Source organism: Phyllostomus hastatus, unplaced genomic scaffold (genome assembly GCF_019186645.2).
Source record: "Phyllostomus hastatus isolate PE091 unplaced genomic scaffold, TTU_PhHast_1.1 phas_scaffold_78, whole genome shotgun sequence".
Taxonomy (NCBI): domain Eukaryota; kingdom Metazoa; phylum Chordata; class Mammalia; order Chiroptera; family Phyllostomidae; genus Phyllostomus; species Phyllostomus hastatus.
This window is the reverse complement of record NW_025334041.1, coordinates 89,141,455-89,161,052: the sequence shown is the minus strand read 5'-3', so window position 1 is coordinate 89,161,052 and position 19,598 is coordinate 89,141,455.

Sequence of the window (19,598 nt, the reverse complement as noted above, 5' to 3'; positions counted from 1 at the left end):
TGCCTTTAATTTCATTGTCAAGACTCTTATCCTAATAAAAGTGGTCATTAAGTGCAATTAATTATGTGGTGCAAGGTAAGCAGGGTGCTCTATTCCAATACACAAGTACCCTATATTCTCAGAGGCAGGATGCAATTTGAGTCTCAGGTTATTTTGGAGGGTGGGGCCAGAAGAAATACTGGATGGACCCAAATATTCTACTGGGTGCTTAATATGTGCCAGGCAGTGTTCTAAGTACTCTATTCCAATGAACTAATTTAAATCCTCACAACCCTGTTAGGGAGATATGACAGACTGATAGATGAAGAATCCAACTCACAGAGAGGTAAAGCCACTTCCCAGGGAGCACACTGTTACACGTGCTGGAGGCGGGACAAACCAGGCTGCACCCCAGCCTGCTGGGACCCCACAGTGACAGAGGGCTTAACAACAGTTATGAACTGTGTTCATTTACCTCCTACTGATTAGAAACTAATTCATTTTTAATCATTTTCTGACAAGGAAATTCTAAAATGCCTGTTTTCAACATTAAAAAACTCTTATTTTGGGCAACTTTTCCCCTTGCAGCCTACGTGCTTTTTCCCCTAGGTCTTACTCAGGCCTCAGAGACGTGGAGGCTTTGGGTCACCACTACCTGTAAGCTGAGTCCTTACAAACTTCAGTGGCTATTTCCAAACCTCTCAGGCAATTTCCAGTCCTATCTACTTCTAACTGTTCACCACTTTGTGATTTGTGATGTGAAGAGAATGTGGGCATGGCAGAGTGTGGAAAAACAAGGAAATATTTATAGCTCCCAAAAGGGCTGTTTGGGTAGACGCTAGGTGCTTGCCCTGTTTGTCTGTCTTCTCCTTCCCTCTAGTGACTCTCTTCCTCCTGAAGTCCGCTGCTCTCCTGCTATGTTCCAGTTATCCATTTGCTCCATGGGCATCGGGAAAGCGATTGTCTTCAGCTTGTGAAGGGGGAGTGTCTGACACAGGACCCAAATCAAAGTCTTCAGTCACCGCACTTGACAAAGAGATTTATCACCAATGAAAAGACAAGTCAATCTACTGAACCTTCAATCTGTGTTTCTCTGGGAGTTGTACCAGGTCTTAGGAGGTCACTTGGTGGCATTAAATGACTAAGGTCTTCCAAGACCAATGCTATCCATTATGACTTTCCTATAGTTAAGAAATATCTCTTATTGACTAACGTCATAGGTGGTAGAGGAATGAAGGCAACAGGGAAGCAATCTTGACAGTGAATTAATCTTTCACATGTGCTGACTGACTCTTAGACCTGTGACCCGAAAGCCAGGATGGGTAGACCCTAGGTGTACTAGAAAAACTCTGATTTTACCTATATATAAGGTAGACAACTTACCATATTTAATTTAATTCCAATGACAGGAAGGCAGAAAAAAATCAGAGGACAGGGAATCCAACCTCAACTCTTCACTTATTAATTGTGTGACCTTGAAAAAGTCACCTGAAGGTTCGTGGCTCAGTTTCTCACTGGCTGCAGTAGAGGGCTGGGCCACATGATCTGTCATCTTTGCTTAGTTATGATAGTGATAGTTACAGTTTCAAAGTATGTAGGTGGGGTTATGTTTCCATTTTACTTTGAGGTCCTAAAGAAAGTTAAAGACTCTTCAAACTGTGAAAGATTTAAAAAGCAAGCATGTTTATCATTTTCATTGCCTGCTGTATGTCTATAGATATATAAATATAGTCAGCAGCTGGAACATAATGTAAAAATTTTTTTGAGTAATTTCAAAGCATATGCCATGTGCTGAATGGAGATTTCTAGGACTTCTACAATTGCTAACTTCAACACTCACCTCTAATATATTCTGACTTAAAGTGTGCAACCTTGTTTAAAATGCACTGCTAAAGCATATATTTTCATGTATTGCTATGTCTGAATGCATGATAACCAGGTTGAAAATCAAATTATCTGTGTTAGGGTGAGTATTACAGTGTGAATACTGCCTGCTGTGCTGTGAATGAATCTTGTAAACACAATCAAATGCATCTTTCCCTTTCTCACACATTCAGCGCCCCACCCCGCTCCAAGAGGCAGTTCTTCACCTTCCCCTTCCCATTGTCACAGCAGTTCTTGTTTACCGTGGTGACATCTTCGGCTTCAGCGCAGCATGAACTCTGCCATCTTGGGACAGAGCTTCCCTCTCTGAACATCAGCCTTGGAAGTCGCTTCATGAATAATGAACTGTAAATAAATAAATACCACCCTTCTTCCAGAGGTATGTGAAATGCTTTGTTTAACTACAAGTGTCTGCTGAGAAATTTCAGGTCTTTCAAACTGTTTTATTGAGGGCAAAGTGTAGACATGGAAAGGGAGCCGTTTTTGCTCCATTGCAATTTACCAAACTATCTGAACGGGAGGGGAGGGCTGTAATGTGCCATGTTCAGAAAGGACTGGGAACTTCAGAAAGTGTGAATGAAGCCAGCAGAAAGCCAAGAGCTTCCAAGGAAGACAGTGAGTGGGTCCTGTGCTCTCACAAGCTTTGAGTCACTTCTCCACACTGTTTAAAACTTTGTGGAGAAGCCATGATTGTCATTTGTGGAGGGCATGGCTTTAAATGCTGACAGGGGTTTAAGGGCAGACTTCATCCCATGAAAGGAGCTCCATCACTCCGATGCCATACAAGGCAAGGATGCCGTAAGATCTGAGCACAAGATGGCCCGTGCAGAGTTTTGCTAGATCTTTCCTCCTGCTGGCAGCATCCTTCCCCTGATGTTGCCAAATCTGAAAAGTTCATGATTGCAACTTTCAGAGAGGGAAAATAAATTCCATGAATTATGGGGTTACCCTGACCTCTTCTTTATGTAACAAGCAAAATAGTGAAGTTGATAGTATTAAATATTAATTTCTCTCTCCTTCTAGGACCCTTTCTTTCTTCTTTTCATATCTCTCCTTACCTGACTCCCAGCATTTATGGCCTTATAAGGGCCCTATAACTTTCACACAGGCCTCCTTGATCCCTACCCACTACAGAGCACCCACCTTGGGCAGCCCTCCATTGCTTCTCTGGGACCCCCCCCCCCCCCCGCTGACTTGTCTCCTCATAGCCATGTTTCCCTGTCTGTGGACATGTGAGGTGTGGGCACCTGATGGGGTTTCATAGCTCAGTCCCCAGGCAGAGTTCCCATCTTATCAGAAAGGAAAAGGCAATCGTGATAGATTAGACACTGGGGCAGGCCAATGACTTGAGCGACCTATGATCCTTTTAGTTCTGGAAACATTGCTTACTGGCAGCCACCTAGCCACAGAGTCAGCCTGGTTGTTCCCAGAAAACCTCTTTGCTGATTTGTTGTAGATTTTTAGGGTTGGACACTTGCAAGCCCTCCAGAGACTAACAAGGGTCCAGAGTCATCTTCAGAGAGTTGTGCCCCTCCTCTATCCCCTGGTTCTTTTCATGCAGAGAAAAATTAGGCTAAAATGAACTTCAAATTGATTCCTAAAGGGGAGTGAAACATCACGGAAAGAGATTATGCCAAGAGTGGAAGAGAAAAGGGGTCCTCATGGTTGATGTTGCTGCCATATAACAGGGCAAGGATCATTGTTTTGACAAATAGTTGGCAGAGCTCCTTCCATTTGCCCTGTAGATTTCTCTTCTAGGCATTGACTGATGTTAGTACAAAGTAGCCCAGGAAAATCCTGGGGAAATGCAGGGACTGATCAGCTTTGAACATGGAACCTTGAAGATGCTAACACTTCACCATTTTCACCATGAACACTCCCCTTAATCACCTCCCCCAGCCTTGAAGTGTGCCAGCTGTTTCTCTCCACATCTCCTTTCTACCGTAAAGCCGACCCATTTTCTGAGGCAGAATAGATCAGAACTCCTCATCTTTGAAATAATTTTTAAAAATCCAACCAAAAACTCAAGGTCCTGAGACTTCTTCTGAGTGTTCTGTCTGAAGGATTTCAAGATGACCAGGAGTTCCGAAGTCCCGGAGTAGCATGAAAACAGGAAACGGGATCATCCATAGCCTCTCAGCTGTTGCTTCATACGCATTACCTAGAACTCAAGGAAGAATTGTGCCATGGGAGGGAAGCAGGTCTCCTGTGCTCTAACAGTAAAAGCAATAACAGCTAGCACTTATTTACTATTCACTGAGTGCTCAATACAGTGCTATGCACTTTACACATGTCGTTTCACTTAATCTTCAAACATTTCCTTTATTTTTTAAAAGATCTTATTTAGTCATTTTTAGAGAGTGGGAAAGGGAGGGAGAAAGAGAGGAAGAGAAACATTGATGTGAGAAACATCTATCTGTTGCCTCTTATATGAGTCCGGACTGGGGATCAAACCAGCAGCCCAGGCATGTGCCCTGGAATGGAATAGAACCGGCAACCCTTTGATTTGTGGGATGATTCCCAAGCAACTGAGCCATACTGGTCAGGGTAAACATTTCCTTTATTATTCCTGTTACACAGATAGGTTAGTAGATGCCTAAAGAAATTAAATAAATTGCTTAAAGGTATACAATTAATAAGTTGCAGAGCAGAGAGTCAAACTGAGGCTGATTGACTCCAGAAACTACAGAAATGTGTGTGTGCGTGTGCATGTGCGTGCATGCGCATGCATATAAAACCAAAAAGAAATTCCTAAAGGACAGGGACATCGTTTGTTTTCTTCTATAAACCACAACCTGAAAAAGAGTTCTTGGCACATAGTAGGTGCTCTACAATTATTGGTTGAATGCAGGATGAGAAATTGGATTTTAGCTAAAACCTGAACTGAAATGATGTTTAAAAAATAAGATTAAAAACTGGTATTTGTCCATTTTTTAGCATTTCATAAATTTTCTGTGTCATCCCATTTTATTCTCATAAAAGTCTCTGTAGTTGAGATGGCATATATCAAACAAAGCAATCGGAGCTCAGAGTTAAAGAGATGTAGACCTTTCTCGTGGCTAGTTATTGATGACTATAAAAATGGCTAACATGTCATTATCTCTGTGTATCAGGAACCACTTACTATTTTATAGTTAGCAAATTATTTAATCCTGATAACCCCAAGATGTAGTTTCTCAGTTTCCTTTTCGTAGAGGAGGAAACAGAAGCACAGATAGGATATAGGCTAAGAGCTAGCTAGCATTTATGTACTTACCTATGGTATAAGCAAGTGTTAAATCTGTGTGGAGCTAGGACTAACTCCTTTATCTTAGCTGTTATTCTTGTATTTTGATTCGCACAACACATTACCTATAAGAGGTACCCAGGAGAATATTTAATACATTTCCCTCTAATAGATAGAATTTGAGGCCCAGAGTAGTTAATACACTTTTCTGGAGTTACACAGCTAACTAATCAATGGAGTAGCCACTAGCCACATGTAACTATTTAAACTTAAATTAATTAAAACTAAATAAAATAAAAAATTCTCTTCCTTACATTTTACTAGCCACATTCCATGTGTTCATTTGCAGCATGTATCTAGCAGCAACCATGTTGGACAACCAGGTTACAGATTTCACAGCTGTCTTTTATACTGGTTCTTATTGACAGCCCTACCTACAGTTGTTTCTCCACTAGACATGCCCATGTGCTGTGGAACCAAGGCTCTGCCTTTCTCTGTTCATCCTCCTTCCTGTCACCCTAGGCAATATGGAGCCTGTCTTTGAAGAGCTTTGTGCTTTACTTGAAGAGCAAAAGCTTCCACTTCTAAAACAACCAAAGAACAGTTTAGAGCCATTTTAGAAGTTAATGTAATAGTTTCTTACATTTATGTTGTTAATACAGGTTTAAAAGGGGGCTTTCTTATGTCATTCTCTCATTGAAGCTTCAAAATAAGCACTAATGAGAGCAGATATAATTACACCCATTTTATAGATGAGAGGGCTGAAGGTCTAAATGTGTAAGTAACCAACTTGAATCAACATGTCAAAGCCTAGATTAGACAACTCATGTATGTAGGGACATATTGGAGGAATTCAAAGAAAGGAAGAAAAATTTCTGATTTTTATTGTCTATTTCTAGTCCATGCCTGATCTAGGAAAAGCAGAAATGAATAATGAATGAATAAAACATGGTTTCCGCCCTCTCAGAGCTCATAATTGAGTTCAGTCTCCTATTTCAATGGGTGATGTATAAGTTAGCAAGTAGCAAATGTCATGGTAACATGCAGTTGCCTAGCACAGGGCCCACCACATAGTAGGCATTCAGTAAACACTCATTGAACAAATTTTTGTGTGTATGTAATCAATGTGCAGGCAAGGGAAAAAGGCAACATATATAACAGTTCAAGACTCTGACATGCAACTCCATCTCCATCTATTTATGTAGTCGTCAGTTAATATGTACACTGACCTCTCTCATTGCTTAAACTGTTTCTCTGATAGCAATTTTTATATAAACACATCTTTACCTCAGGAAATTGGTTAAAGCATTGGATTACCAAGAAAGGCTAAAACTATTGTGGGAAACAGCAAAAACAGTTTGCATTGAAAGTAAAAATAGGAATGGAGGAATGATATAGGACCAGTCACAGACGGCTAGCTGTTGGATCTGTGATGAGAGAGCCTTTTGGAAAATGTTTGGGAAAATAAGGTTGTCATTGGATTGGGGGTATATCTGTCACTCGACCCAATTGGTAGTAGAAGAAAAAATGTGATTCTCTCAAAACATGTTGAAAAGCTTCTTGAATAAGTCCCAACATCCTAGAAAATTTTTGAATTGCATACACACTTTACCTGATACAAATTTTGTAAGATACAAAATGTAATGTCAGTGTCTCACTGGGAAGATCAATTCTGCTTTTCAAATTTCAAGGCAAACTTAAGAATTTGGTAGGTATATGCTTTATTTATCTATACTATTCCAGCAGAGAATAAATGCACAAGCAAATATATGAATTATATTTGGGAATATTTCTAATGTAGTTCCAATCAGAGATAAAAATGTAAGTGTAAGCGGTTTGGCACTGTTGTGTTCTGACACAAGTCTTCTCAAACTGAGATGGTCGGTAAAGGGGAGGCCGAGACAAAGGGACAGCCCACAGCTGTCCCAGGAATTACCTATCTCCTTACCATTTGAGTGATGCCATCTTCAGGCAGATAGAACATAGCACCTTGAATTAAATGGTGCTGAAATCTAATACCCATGTGTTTCTCTTTCTCTTGCCCAGGTCCTGCTTTAGAAAGCAACATAGGTCTGATATCTTCAGAGGAGCATCTACAACTTAAAGTAAGGCAGGATGAGAGACCCTAGGGGATAATCCTCTAGGAGCCTAAATGTGGATTCTTCCAGCCTCTGGAATGTACATTTCTATAACAGCCTCTAACAGATCTCCCTGCCTCTTGCCTTTGCGGTCTGTGTTGCATCTGTCTTATTCCTCTACAAACTGGCTCTTCATTGCTTACAGAATGAAGTACCAACTCTCTAGCCAAGAAATCAAGGTCCATTTAAAATCCAGTTTTTCACTTCTCCATTTCAGGCAAACCTCTCTGCTCACTACTTTATAATTATATTTAGATTTAGAACTCTCTAAGGTTTGCCCATGCCATCTTCCCTCCAGGAAATTGAATCCTCAGATCTATGCATTTCCTTTGCCTCTTGTAAGATGCAATACTTATTGAATGAATAAATGGATTGATGGATTTCATCCCTGTGTTTCTTCCAATCCCCACTCTTCCATAAAATGTCTACTTTACCTATACCTTTTGCATTTATCTAGCTCTGCTTTGAATCCTAGACCATTTGTCTTTACCTACTATTTGGTAATGAACATATGCTGAGTTTGTTGTTAATTATTCACTAGCTAACTAAATCAATGAGTGTTTATTGAGTGCCTATTATGTAGCAGGTTCTGCACTAGGCACCAGAGATAGACAAATAAACTTCTTGTCCACTGTAAGGAGCTTTTGGTCTAAAAAGGAAACAGATGAGAAAATTCACCTGTTATTGATATAAAAGATAAAAACAGAGAGTGTTAGGCAAGCTCCTTGGAAAATCCAGATGAGGGGATTCAGTAAAGTCTGAGAGACTCAGGAAATGTTCCCCAATGTATGATCTTAGGGTTGTTTTATTTGTGTGTGTCTTTTCTCTTCAAGTTTACCTGGACAGGAATTTTGTTTTGTTCAGGGTCTCACACTTAGGAACAATTTCATCCTTTGAATTTTGAGTTGCCTTCCCATGATTAAAGAGATTTCATACCTTTATCTCTATTAATTCTTGTAAAACTTGTCTTACACAGCAGGTTAGGCAGGGGATACTACAGGAGCCAAGAGCAGTATTCATTCAATCCCATGGCCAGTGTGCCATGGAAAGATTACTCACAAGGAAGGATTTCTGATCCCTTCTAGAGACCTTGCGATACCACTGAACAGTTTGAAGGGATAGGGTTATTTAAGAGTAGCAACAGTTTTCTGGTCTGTCTTTAATAGCTCTGGCTGACCCAGGTCTGGTTTTTAGAGGAGTGAAACCCAGTCACTCAGTGTAGGTGGAAAGACACGTGGAGAATCCATCTTCAAAGAACATCTGGGGGTGTAGGTGTGGATCAACAGCTACAGCAAGGGGCATTCTTTTTCAAATGCAGTGTAATGAAGTTATAGGGCAGGAATACTTTCAGCTACAGAGGAGATATAAGGTCATCTCAGGAATAAGGAAAGAGAAGACATTTATGCTGACAAAAATAAAAAGAGACTGATATCAAACATTCTTTAAGTTTAAAAATGAAAGTTAATTTTGATGAGTTTTGGTGTCAGCTTTCCTGCCAAAAGAGCTTTGCCTTCTAAATGCCAGCTGACTCCTCCCTCACCTCTGCTAACAGGGTTTTCCTTGTCTTCAGGAAAGTGCTATATAAATATGGCAGAAATATGTTCCTGGATCATAAGAGAAACAAAAGATCAGCTTTAAGTTGCAACATAGTGAAAGTTTGTAATCCCGGCACTTTTCTCAGGATCTCAGTTTCTAATCCTTGAAGCCACTTGGTGAAACCCAAAAATTACATGGCAACCTCACTAATAATTTAAGAGCTGCCAAAAGAAAAAATATAGTCCACCCACTTCTAAGGAAAGATCCATGAGTCACAGTGCTAAAAGCTCCAGTCTTTAGGTTGCAAATGTAGAAAGAAGCACTGAGAAGAAAATGCCCAAACTCTTCTGAAATGAAAATAAACCTGGTATGTCAAAAGCACACAGATTTGTAACCATCACTCATTCAAGGAAGGTCCCAGGGTACTCATGAATCTGGGATGGTCCAGACTAAGGTTTTCAATTTTAAATGAGACAACTTTCTTGAACAGAGGGCCATTAAAATATTAGAAACATTTCCTTTCTTTATGTTGCTGTTGATTTGTTTTTACCCTAGAGACTATTAAAAACACACAAAGCTTTTGGCTCTTAAAATATGTCCTAGTAGCTTTTTTTTCCCAGAATGCTTAGGTTGCAAAGGAGTGAGACCTCCCACCAAGTTATGCACATGCATGTTAAAATGGATGCATTAACTACTCCCCGGTAGTTCGCTAGTCTTTTGCAAACTGTGCCATTTTATCCCTGTTTTGAGGAGCACATTGTGAGGGTTGAGAGCCTGGGTTTGAGGGTGGGCAGACTTGGGTTTGAGTTCTGGCCAATCTGATTCCCAGCTCTATGACCTTAGACAAATGTTTCATCAAAGAATTGGTTTCTTCATCTGCAAAATGATGATAACACAGCCTACCTCATGGGACTGCTAGGAGGATTAAATGAGATAATGTATATGAAGCCCTTAGCAGGGTGTCTGGCATATCATCATCACTCAATAAATAGTAAGTGTTACTTTGCTATTACTGCTATTTAATACTACCATCATATAAATAGCATGGAGTTTTGGTGAATCTACATGGTGATCTAAGACACCAGACTCTTTTCATGCTTCTAGTGATGGTTTATGGGTACTTGACAGTGCATTGAATACATGTGGTGCTGTGATCATGGGGATTAAGAATCCTCTGGATTTCTGTAAGATCTAATGGATAGTGTGCCCTTCTGGTGGAGGCAATCAGCGAGAGACAAGAAGACACTGAAGCATAGTCATCATAAGCTGATAAATTATTTCATGCATAATAATGAGAAACCTGAAGGTATTTAGCAGAAAGAAGGCTTGGAAGAAATAATAGAGTCCCTTTCAAATATGTGAAGGGCTATGGAGTCTAGTAGAGGCTGGATTAGATCAGAGTTTCTCTGTCTTGGCTCTGTTGACATTTGAACTAGACAATTCTTAGTTGTGGGGTTGTTTTGTGCCTTATACAATGCTTAACAGTGCTCCTGGCCTCTTTGCCTAGACGTCAGTAGCATTTTTGGTAACTGTGACAACCAGAAATGTCTGCAAACTTTGCCAAATGTTTTCTGAGGGACGAATCACATTTCTGTGTTTGAAAACCACTAACCTGGATCAGAGTAGAACTATGACTAGCTTAAGAACATACCCATGAGGAAGGTATATGTTCATCCAAGAAAGACCTTATTAGTAGCCAGCAAGATCTCACAACAGAACAGACACCTCAGACAGTAATGCGCTCCTGGTCACTAGAGGCATCCAAGCAAAACTGAGAGACTGACTTTTCTAAACAGAGCTTCTATTTTGAATAGATTGTTGGTATTCATAATTTCTATGTTCTTACTTCTCCCATACTCTGTGTGCTTTTTAAAATACATTTCTGTCATCTCAAATGGGATCCCTTAGCCTAGCCCAACCTCAGCACACAATTGTGAGCAGAGGACCAACATGCCAGGGAAGGCGCCAAAGCTCTGGACTGTGATCTGCAGCCATTTGTGAGTCCTGAAACCTCTCTGTGCCTCAGGCTCCCCAATGCTTTTTCTTATTCAAATCCAATATTCTGTGGCTCTGGAATGTTGTTTCCTAACTATGAGGACAAACCTTAAACTTCCTTTGCCACTTCTTCTCTTTTCTAATTAATGGTGTAACTGATAAAGCTGAGAAACATCCACTCAGACCCAGATACTGTGCTTGCTGAGGTGATCAGCTCTTAAAATCTGAAGGAAAGGAATACTTCAAAAATTTATGAGCTTTGGATGAGATACAGGTGAATATTTTCTTCCACTAACAAGGAGCATGGGGGATCCTGAAAACTGTTTCCTGCAAACAATAATGCTGTCCACATAGAACACAAGTGATGTACAATGATTGCATTAAGTGAGATAAAGTGTCCTGCTGTGTAGTGGATTTTATGCCTAGACATCCAGCATTTACTCTGATTTTTTGGAATATTTCATAACTCCCAACTATTTTGAGTTTGTGATACATTTTTTAAAAAATATAGTCTCTAACAAAGTTATGTTATTCTATCATAGGACCTTCTTGCCATATGGCTCCCTGACCATGCCTTTCTAAATTGAGATAGTATCTATGTATGCACTTCTTATAAAGCTAAATGTCTCCATTGCAAAGATAATAAACAGATTTTCAAAGAGGATAACATGTTCTATAATTATCTAATCCACATTTACTTCTTACAATTTAATTAACTATGCCATCATCTGTCTAACATGTATTCATTCTGAGGTCCAGAGATTTGCCCTGCCTGATAGCCCACTTGAGAAAGATCAGACTAACAAACCAAGGACAGAACTAATCCAAACACAAAGGGACTAGAGGTAAGATAGAGATCATGACAAGAGGAAAACAAATGCTTGAACTTCTCATGCAAAGCTGCCACATACTTTTAGATTTACAGGAGGTCCTTGGATGACATTGTTTAGTTTAGGGTTGTTTCATTATGACATTGATGAGATGGGTAGGAACTTAACTCTTGCTTATATCAATTAACCTGTGGTAAAATAGTTTAGTTATACTTCATTTGACCATAGTGCCAGAAACCTATCAAGGACTTTAAGTGAGAACTTGCCATACTATTAGCTTTTTTAAAGTGACTGTATTAGAATAGGCTAGGTTATGAGGCAGTAAGAAATGACTCACAAAATTTTAGTGGTTCACAACAATAAAGGTTATTTCTTGCTTATATTCATCTTGGGTCAACTTCAATATTCTTTTCTGTTGTTTCCACTTCAGGACGCAGACTGACAAAGAAATTCCTCTTGGGGACTTTGCTGGTCATTGACAGGGGAGAAAAGAGGCCCTGGGGAGCACACAGTGGCTCTTAAAGCTTCTGCATGTCACTTTCCACACAGTCCACTGGCTATAGCAGGTCTCATCGCCAAGCTCCATCAATAGGGAAGTGAAATACAATTCTTCTCCAGGGAGGAGGCCATGACTATTTGTAAACAATAACACAAGCTGCCATAGGTCCTTTCTTGCAGAATTAATCACTGCTCAGAAACAAGCTGAACTGATGTAAGCCTGAACACTGGAAGCATACCTGTATGTTTCCATTTATGGACGCAGAGTTTGGAAGGGCATTTCTTTGTCTAACAACTCCCCCTTTCCTCCTGCTGAGTTGGGTGGGGACTCTGAAGCTCTGTCATCTTCCACCCAGTCCCCTGTTAACTTTGGGAGAGTAAGCACTGACTATGTTTCTTGATGGAGTAGGGATGGCAGCTGCAAACCGAAATACCGTGTTTTCTCATGTAGTTTCCCCATCAGTGCTTCTATAGGTGTGTGGCCACCTGGCTAACTAACCACTTGTAGAGCCATTTAGAAATTCGTGTGTCTGGCCTTATTATGGCAAGGCTGTTCCACTGGAGCCAAGCACGAGCATGTGGCACTGATGAGCTGCTGTCTGTCTAGTTAGTTTGCCTTTGTGCACTTCTCTTTCTTCCCAGTCCCCATTGCTTATGACATATGTGTTGTCGACATTGTGTCAGAGTGAAAATCTCTCATTGACTGTAAAAGGAGAAAAAACGGGTAAATGTGGCATGCAACTTGTCTGCATAAATTTCCTATGTTGCTTTAACCCTTTGTGCTGTAGGAAAACAGCTCATATAGGCATTTCCTTCTTTGCACATCAGAACACACATGCACTGTTTTTCCCCCCTCTGTGTCATAAAACAGCATGCCTCCTAAATATTTGGTAAGCTGCAACTCTGCAAAAGCTTCCGAGTATCCCCAAAGAACAAACTTGCAGCTCTAAGACTAGAAGATGTCAGATGCTAAATGGCCTTTTGTTTGGGCAGCCAGAGGACGTATTTAGAAGTTGAAGTCATCATCTATAATCTACTAAATTTGTGATTTTATGATATGATTAGGCAGGCTCTCCTCCACAATGGCCTAAAAATAAGATAATGTAATGGAAACAGAATTCATTGGATACATATAAACAGTCCTTACTCTGAGACAGTGGTTTCTCCAGGTCAGATTTCTTGTGATTGGCAGGAAGCTGTGACAGCTTGTATTGTATGTTCCTTAGAGGAACATGGGTAGAAATGGTCAATTAGAACTGCCACTCAGCCTCTCCTCACATCAGCTGCTGGTGGACTGCCACTTGGGCTCTGAACTAGCTGTTAAGATGGGGAAATCTTGCTCCTCATTGTCACTAGGTTAAGTGGGGTGATTCCAGGAAAATTTTAATTGCATGCCCACATACCTAAAGTTACAATCCAGCACAAGTGAGAGAACTTATGATGTGGGATAATTCTATGGGCTAGAATTAGCCAACCTTCAATGTAGGTACAAGGTAATTTTTTTAGTGGAATATTTCCTTCTGATTTTCATCATAAGCACCGAGGTAGGTCTGGCCTTTTGTCCCACTGCATAGTTTCCTCTTCTGTACACAGATACCTCCCTTACCCCCTGCTATACACAGATACATATAGTGATATAGCCATGCACGTGATTTTCCTTCCTCTTTCTTCTTCCAATGCTCTGATTTCAAGGTGAATGGGGTCAGTTCAGGGAATAGCTGGTTGGAGTTGGCCCTTTTCCGAATTTCCTTCTTGAGTTGTGAGGGTTGTTGCCAATTCATTCATCTCACCCTGGATGTCTATTGTAATGTTTAAAGAGAAAACAGACAGTGAGTCCAGTTCAATGTGGAAAACTCAACAAACAGGTGGGAAAGACATACAAAAGTTTCATCAAAGCCATTATGAAGAAAGTTTTGTACTGATGGCGAGCTGGAGGAATATTAAGTTTTAGAGTTGAAAGCAAAATTTCCTTGAAGCTGTCTTTGGGATTAAGTAAGTGGAAAAGATTAGGAGAGAGACAAATAGATGAGAAAAGGGATAGAAGAGAAGAGAAATGAAAGTGGGGGGCCTAGAGAAAAGAGAGGAAAGAGGACTGGGGGAGAAGGGAGGAGAAAGCATTTTAATCAGGAAAGACTGGTGGAAATGAAGGAAAGGCACTCTCTCAGGTATTAAAATAACCTGGAACCTTCCCTACTGAACTGAGTTGAGAGGAATAAGGAAGCACCTAGGTTGGGCATGGGGTGAGCTTGGTCAGAGGAATGGGTGAGCAGCAGATCTTGAAGCAGACCATGAATATGTACAATATATTGAAGCACTTTTTCCAGGGGGCTCCTCCCTCCTGTAAGTCAGGGTCTACTCCACAGCCTCCTGGAACCCAGATGAAAATGGGGTAGCAAAGAGACCCCTGCTAGTGCTATTGGCTGATACCTTACATTACTTATCTTCCAGGTACTGCTGAAGCCATCAGGCAGGAATGGTCAGGAGGCCCTTGCCCTCCATCTGCTTATGCAAGAGGAAGATTCTCCAGCAAATCCTCCCAACCTACTCCCTGTGATCCTGTCTGTGGCTCTCACTTAAGACAGTCCACATTGAACAGGAGTTTATTTGGGTTAATTCTGTCAGAACATAAATGCCTTGTCCTTTCATATACAAATGGCTGTACTGGAAACTTGGGTGGCTCATTTCAAGAACTGATATTTATTGAGCTATCATGAACTCAGCCTGGACTAAAGCTGCAAAGAAGTCAGAGACTAGTTTGCTGTTCTGGAGGAGTTTGTGCCCCAGTTGGGAAGAAATAACGAGCTCACATGAAACAGTAACAGGTGGTTAAGGGCTTATAGTCAAGTGATAAAGAAGTGACCATACTTAAGGAACTTGGAGGTCACCAAGAGTGGGGTTGCACTGACATGTCCCTTGGAAGAGCTCAGTACTGGGCCTTGGAATGTGAGGAAGAGACTGAACAGAAGGAGGAGAGCCAGGAGAACACCCTAGGTCAGGCTTAGACAGCTTGAGCATGCTGGGGAAATTGGGAGTGACATGAACCTTTGGGGATGAAACCTCAAGAGTTGGAAAGGACTTGTTAGCACATGAGTGTTGCTATTGGTTGAACACCAAGTGCTTGGGTTTTGCATCCTCTCTATGATAAAAGGCCCAGGCCTGGTATAAAAGACTCAGGCTTTGGTAACGATTATTGAGTGACCACTAAGGTCCTACATATATAAAAAAAAAACTAAAGGCAATTCTTAGAACATAGTAGGTCCTCAATATATATGTTTGGGTATAAATGAATCATCTTTGGAATTATGGGAATTTTTCTTTTTTCTGTAGAGGAGGAAAGATTACCAAGGTGTGTTGAACAATAATTATTTCACTGATTCATCTGCCTTTGGAGAAGTTGAACTTGGTTGTCCAAAACCACCTTGAACTCAAAATGTCCAAAATGAATTAATTTCTTTCCCCTAGAAACCTAAATTTCCTTTCAATCTTTTAAGAATTTCTAATATAATGGCAACCCCAGACACCAAAATGCAACACAGTCAAGGTGTTTGGAAGGGAGAGGTGTGGAGAAGCTTAAGAGAATTAGAATATGTGGAATATATTTTCTTTAGACAAGCAATAAATATTGAGTAAGAACCATTGTTGCTAAACTGGAGTCATTTACAAATGAAGGATTACTATTTTATACTAAACATGCATCAAGATATTTAGAAAGAAGGAGATAATAATTGGGAAGGGGTCTTAGGGTCTTCTAGTATTCATGAAAATCATGGAATATAGTAAAAGCAGTATTTTCCCATGACACTTGGTTTCCTAAAGGTCAAGAAGAATTAATGATGGCTCAAAGGCTATGCTTTAATTAACTTAAATACATTTTTGGGGCATGGTCTCAGATGAGAAATCTTCATTTAGAGAAGAAAGGATTAAGGCTTCCTAATTTAGAATCATTCCTGTCTATGAAAGTGTTCAAGGGCTAACAAAGCTTCTTTACATCTGGGGATGACATCAGGAAGAACTGAGATATGAAGAAGACATCTGTGACAGGGTGTAACATCTCTAAAAAAATTTATGAGCTGTATTTTGGAACTCTCCCTTTTTTCTTTTCTGCCTCATTGTCTATCAAGTCACTGTCCTCTTATCATTTAAGTAATTTTTGAAATGTTCCTTTGGGTGTATGAAGCTTCTCTGACCTGTCAGGTTTGTAAGGGGAAATTCTGTGGAAATTCTTTGTACTTTACACCATAACTTACTCAATATATACCAATTACCTTTGAGCCTCTGAAGTATTACTGGCAATGTCATAAACCCTGGAAAGTGGGGGAGGAGTTCACTTATTTGTTTATGCTTACTAAGTAGCTGCTGGGAAAAGCGCTGGGGTATAGTGCTGAAGGAAGCAGACACAGACCTGCCCTTGTGGGTCTTACATTTTAGTGGCCATAGTAGTCATAGAAAAATATACATCCCACTGTGTAATATAATGGCAAATAATCATCAGTCTAAGAATGGAAAGAAGGGTATAGGTATGATGATGGCTGCGATCCTATATTTATATTTATGTGGGTCATCAGGGAAGGTTTCTCAGAAGAGTTTACATTTGGCAGAGCTCTGAATGAAGCAAGGGGAATATCCAGTAGACATCTGGGAAAACAGTCTTCCAGGAAGAGGGAACAGTCTGCATCAGGGTTCTGAGTAGGTATCTCCTTGATCTGTTCAAAAAATAGTTGGAAAACTATGTGGCTAAAAATGGAGAAGGGGGAATAGAGAAGATGAAGGTGAGATCAGAGAAACAGCAGATGGCCAGAGCACATGCTAAAGGTTTCTGGTTATATTCTAAATATGATGGGAAATTACTGAAGAGTTTTGAGTAAAGTAATGACATGTAATTGCTGGAGAATAAGGTGGGACAGAGTGGAAGCTGGAAGAATAGAAAACCGATAAATCACAGACTTTTGAAGAAGCCACAGTCTAATGAGAAAAAAAGACATATCAACAAGTGCTTAGATTCAAATAAAGAAATGTCAAAGTGCAATGGAGTAAAGTTCAAAGAGCAATAAAAATAATCTTCACAGCATCCAAGGATGGTTACAGACAAAAATTACATCTCAGATGTATCTTGAAGACTAAGCAGGGATTTTCCATATGGAGGAAAACAGAACAAGCCCTTCAGACCAAAGGACCAGTGAATTCGAAAGAATGGAGGGGCACAAGAGAATGTCATTTGTTTGATGACAGAAAGGAGTTAGGGACGGCTGGATGTTGGGATCTCAGGTGAGCATAGTGACTAATAAGAAAGATGGTTGGAAAAGCTAAGTCATGGCAGACCCTGGAAAGCCTCATTGTTCATGATTTTATTGTGCAGACAATGGATAAAGAATCATCAGAATTGTGAGCAGCAAAATAAATAATGGCACTTATGTTTTGGGAAGATTGCTCTTCCAAAATCTGGGAGAATGGAGGGAAGAATATCCAAGGACTCCTTCCACTCCCTAGTGGGATATTGCTTCACCAGCCCACTAAAACTGAGCTTTACCCTACTCACAACAGACAGTAGAATCCTCCTCCAAAGAAAACCCAAGAACTATCAAGAAGAGGACAAGGACACAAGATTAAAAAATACAAATACCCACTATGATATCTTAGGCTATGCTCTTCTAGTGGGCAAGGGGTAAAGTTTCATACATCTTCTTTATTTATATTTTAAGTAAGAAAGCTATCCTGGTCCTGTTGATAAATAGGCACTCTGTGGTCTTCAATGATAGGACTAAAATGGTTATGAGATTGATAATGTTGGGGATGATCTTTTCCAAATGATAGATAACTGTCTGTACTTAGGGAAGGTCTTTCCAGTGGCACTGATGGACTTAGATAAACTTCTGTCAGCCTCCCCACTCCTAGGATTCTATGATGCAGCTCTGAGGTCTGACACTACAGTGTTCTGAAGTGAATAATCACAGACATTGCCTCATTCAATGGTGTCACCTCCAAATATGACTCTTAACTCAGTCCCAGAGCTGGTAGAAATTCTTTTTGCTCAGGGATTGGCATGCGAATAGCAGTATTTCAGGTAATGCTCTAGAGTTCTCTGAATGGGCCTTTGGAGCAATTTATGGAGATGGGAGATGGAGGAGCAGCTATATGGAAGGCCATTCAGAGAAAAGTTTCCATTCCTCCCAGTTCCCTGAGCCAGATCAAGTTGAAAGCATGACCTGCTGAGTTGCACTGAACATGTAATTTTGCCCTAGATAATTTCTTTGATATCAAAGAATCAAGTCTATACAAGCCTAAGCCACATTACAAACAACAGTACTTCCTGGACTGAACATGAGTAATTAGCTGTGAAAGTGATGACCGTTTGGCTCCCAACCCACACTGACGTTTCAAGATGCAGTATATAAAGCCACATAGTTTTCATAACATAAAAGGCTAGCCTCTTAATGAACATCTTATCTGGGGAGCCCAGCTATGATATATTTCTAGAACCTCATAATGATCACATTTACTTTATATTTTGGTACCCTTAAACTAAAAAAGGGGAAGGGGGTGGATGAAGAAAAATTTCAAATTAAAGATTTGTGGCAAGACCAAAGCAAATGTGGTGTCGCCATGTTTAAATGGGCTGCAGAGCAATCCACGCTATTATTTCTTATAAATATTCAGCAAAATCTCTGCATTTTCCTTGAAGCACAGCAGATCCAGGAATGAGAGGTCTTCTGTCCTACAACTGCCCATGAGCATTGTTATGACTGTGCATAAATTCCAGAGGCCAGGATTTCAACCAGGGTAGAAAAGACTATAAAGGTTAGAAACCCTTTATTAATTACTGTGCAACCACTAGGTTTATGAATGGAGTTGAAAGTTCTGAATAGAAACAGAACTAAGTAAGTAAGTGCTGTCCAAAGCACTATGAGGAAATTTTTTTCACAGTAGTGGTGGCCGGGCAAAGAAGACAGAAAAATAAAAGAAATAAAAACTCTGCAAGCCTCCTGGGGGGTGACAGTGGCCACTAGCAGGTCATGGTAAACAGGAGTGCACTTTCTGTGCTAAGTAAATAAACTTAATTGTAAGCTTGTAGGCCATAGAAAGTATAAACCAAGAGTTTTGTCCCAAGGTCTGAAATGTCTCCATTGAAAGTTCATGGAAACGAGAGCTGTCTCTTTAAAAATCAGAATGGAACTGGCTGGAGCTTGTAACTGCCCAGAACAGAGCCCCAGGGGCCAGCAGTTAAAAATATGATTTTTATAAACAAACCTGACATTGCAAACTCAATGCAAAACCCCATGCATATAGCATCACTTATGTGTGCAACTTGTTTAAATTAGAACTGCAGGAAGAAGGAAGTGAAATTGGCACATTAACTTTTTGTTTAACCATGTTTTATATACACTGTTGGTATTTTGAAGTAGATGGGGATGTTCCCTAGCCCTTGAAGAGTTAAGATTCTGTGGGCATTTTCTTCTGAAATTTTCTATGCCTAATTTTCGAAAATTCAGTTCTAAATATGTGCTCTGTACATAA